The following is a 3,709-nucleotide window of genomic DNA, read 5'->3' on the forward strand; positions in this document are numbered from 1 at the left end:
CAGCCTTAATGTTGGTTTCCTATTACAGATGTAAATGAGAATTCCAATCTTCATCAGAGCGGGTTTTATGCAGTAAATTGACCTTGCAGATGAATTGTTTATAAAGATTTTAAGAGCATAGAGCCAGGGGCTGGAGAGATACACAGTGGTAGGGCATTTGCCTTGCATGTGGCCAACCCAGGACAGACGATTGGATTCCTGGCATTCCATATGGTCCTCTCCCTCCCCCGGCCTGCCAGCCTGCCAGGGGTGATATCTGAGTGCAGAGCCGGATGTGGCACAAAATCCAATTAATTAACAATAAATAAATAAAATAATATAAGAGCATAGAACCAGAATTAACCCCTGAACACAGTTGGGTGTGACCCAATCCCCCAAATGATGAATAATTTCTAGAACCTGTCAAGTGAGATAAATCCTGTAAAGTGACCTTATGAAAGGGCCATATAGGGCTGAAGAGATAGGATAGTGGGTATGGGTAGGGTACTTCCTTGCCTTGCATGCAGCCAACCTGGGTGTTGTTTTTTTTTTTTTTTTTTTTTTTTTTTGAGTCACACTTCTCAATGCTCTGCCCTCAGAAATTGCTCCTGGCAGACTCGGGGAACCTTATGGGATACCTGGAATCGAACCTGGGTTTGTCCTGTGTTGCCCAAGTTCAAGGCAAATGGCCTACAGCCTTGCTATCATTACAGTCCCAATTTTTTTTTTTTTTTGGTTCCAGTCTGAGTTTGATTCTCTGTACCATATGGTCTCTGAACCCCAGGAGTGATCCTTTAGCAGAAAGCCAGGATTAAATTTTGAGTACTGCTAAAAGTTGCCCCAAAGCAAAACCAAACAAAAAATGGCCCATCTAAAAAAAGAAAAATTGCCATCTAAAGAAAAAAGACTTGGGGCCGGAGCAGTGGCACAAGAGGTAAATTGTCTGCCTTACCTAGGACGGACTGTGGTTTGATCCCCCAGCAACCCATGTAGTCCCCCAAGCCAGGAGTGACTTCTGAGCGCATAGTCAGTAGTAACCACTGGCCTAAGAACGGAAAAAAAGAAAGAAAAGAAAAACTTTTTTTAACCTCACTTGATGGTGCCTCAAGGCTTATTCCTCGCACTGCACCTCAAGAATCACTCCTGGCAGTGCTTGGGAGACCATAAGGGATGCCTGGATCTAGTGGATTTGCCACTTGCATGGTAAGTGCCCTACATTTTTTGTGATCTCTCTGGCTACTACAAATAAAAATTTGAGGTGCTGTCTGATTAAATCAACTGATGCCATTACAAATCCTCCCACTCTCTGGTACGTACATTCAGAATATTTATTCTCTGCTATCACTTGGTAAGCCAGAGATTTAGTCAAGAATTAGGACGGTGGGGCCAGAGAGATAGTACCGCAGTAGGGTGTTTGCCTTGCAAGCGGCTGAACCAGAACCAATGGTGGTTCGAATCCCAGCATCCCATATGGTTCTCCAAGCCAGCCAGGAGTGATTTCTGAGCAGAGAGCCAGGAGTAACCCCTGAGCGACGTCGGGTGTGGCCCTTCCCTCACCCAAAGAATTATGAGGGTGCAATTTTCCTTCCCAGATCTCTAGCTGGTTTTTTATTCCAGCACTTAGGGATTTAGGGGATAAAATACTGTTTTATATAGTTTATGTGAAGTGGAGAGCCTTGAAAACCATGCTTCCAGTTTTCTGCTTGACCCACACACATCACCCATCTACCAGAACTTACGTGTCATGGACACCAGTGTTCCATCAGCCCCCTGAGGCTTCTGTTAAACCTCACCCAAGACCCACCCAGTCTGTGGGGTGCAGGAACTGCTTTCCCTAGCCCAGTTCTGAAGAGCCCTGAACTCAGGCTGGGGATGGATTGCTCTTGCCAGAAGAAGAAAGTCAGTCTTAATTCCTGCCCAAATTTTTCCAGTAATGTTACTTTTCCACACAGAAAATAATTTTTTCAATTATCTTTATTTAAACACCGTGATTACAAATATGATTGTAGTTGTATGATTTCAGTCATGTAAAGAACACCCCTCCTTCAACAGTGCAACATTCCCACCACCAAAGTCCCAGATCTCCCTCCTCCCCTCCCCACCCACACCTGTACTTGTGACAGGCTTTCTACTTCCCTCATTCATTCACATTGTTAGGAAAGTTCTCAGTGTAGTTATTTCTCTAACTGCACTCATCACTCTTTGTGGTGAGCTTCATGTCATGAGCTGCACCTCCAGCCCTCATCTCTTTTGTCTCTGAGAATTAATGCAAAAATGTCTTTGATTTTTCTTAAAACCCATAGATTAGTGAGACTATTCTGCGTCTATCTCTCTCCCTCTGACTTATTTCTCTCAGCATAATAGATTCCATATACATCCATGTATAGATAATTTCATGACTTCATCTCTCCTGTTGGCTGTATAGTATTCCATTGTGTATATGTACCACAGTTTCTTTAGCCACTCATCTGTTGAAGGGTATCTTGGTTGTTTCCAGAGTCTGGCTATTGTAAATAGCGCTGCAATGAATATAGGTGTGAGGAAAGAAAAGAATTTCAATGAGACAAAATCATGAATGTTTGTTTGTTTGTTTTGGGCCACACCCAGTGACACTCATGGGTTACTCCTGACTCTGTGCTCTTAAATTGTTCCTGGCGGGGCTGGAGAGATAGCACAGTGGTAGGGCATTTGCCTTGCAAGCGGCTAACCAGGACGGATGGTGGTTCAAATCTTGGCATCCCATATGGTCCCCCATGCCTGCCAGGACCAGTTTCTGACTGCAGAGCCAGGAGTAACCCTGAGCGCCGCTGGTATGGCCCAAAAAACAAAAAAAGAAAAAAAAAAAAAAAGAAATTGCTCCTGGCTTGGGGGAGACCGTATGGGACTTCGGGAATCGAACCCAAGTCCATCCTGGGTCATCCATGTGCAAGGCAAATGCCCTACCGCTGAGCTATTGCTGTGGCCCTTTGAATAAATAGTTTTATTTAAATAAATTTTCTGTGTTTACTAGATAAGTGAGAAGGGGGGGAGGGAGAGAGGGAGGGAGAGAAATAGCTCAGGTGGGGATGGGCCAGTCTCTGGAGAATAAACTCTAGATCCCTTTAGGATGGGATTATAAGAAATATTTTTCATAATTGCCTTGATCTGGAATTCCTTACTGGGGTATGAATTAATTGGTCTTTTCCTGGGAAAAGCATTCACCTTCTGGTGATCCATTGTCAGCTCTTATTGCAGCTTTTGTCCTGCAGACCTGGAGCCTCCTCTCTCAGTGTTCCTTGGAGGGATTCTGTATTTCAAAAGCCTTCCTACTTGCTAGGTTCCAGACAGGTTTTCTCAATCCACATTACCAGGACCTCCCTGTTGCAGATGTAGCTTTCTGTAATGGTTAACTTGGTTTCAGGTTATTATCTACACCTCCCTCTCTTCCTTCTTGATCCAGCACCTTTATTTAAAAATTTGGGGGCAGGGGTCCATACCTGGCAGTGCTCAATGGTTACTCCTGTCTCTGTGCTCAGAAATAATTATTCCTGGCAGGTTGGGGAGGGGCACATATGGGATGCCAGGGATTAAACCCAGGTCAGCATGCATGCAGGGCTAGCACCATACCCTCTATGTTATCATTCCTGCTCCACCTCCTTTATTTTTTTTTTAAACTTTTGTTTTCCTTTTTTTTTTTTTTCCTTTTTTTTTTTTTTAACATATTCAAAAATCCTGGGACTGGAGAGATAGT

Source organism: Suncus etruscus, chromosome 6 (genome assembly GCF_024139225.1).
Source record: "Suncus etruscus isolate mSunEtr1 chromosome 6, mSunEtr1.pri.cur, whole genome shotgun sequence".
NCBI classification, from domain to species: Eukaryota; Metazoa; Chordata; class Mammalia; order Eulipotyphla; family Soricidae; genus Suncus; species Suncus etruscus.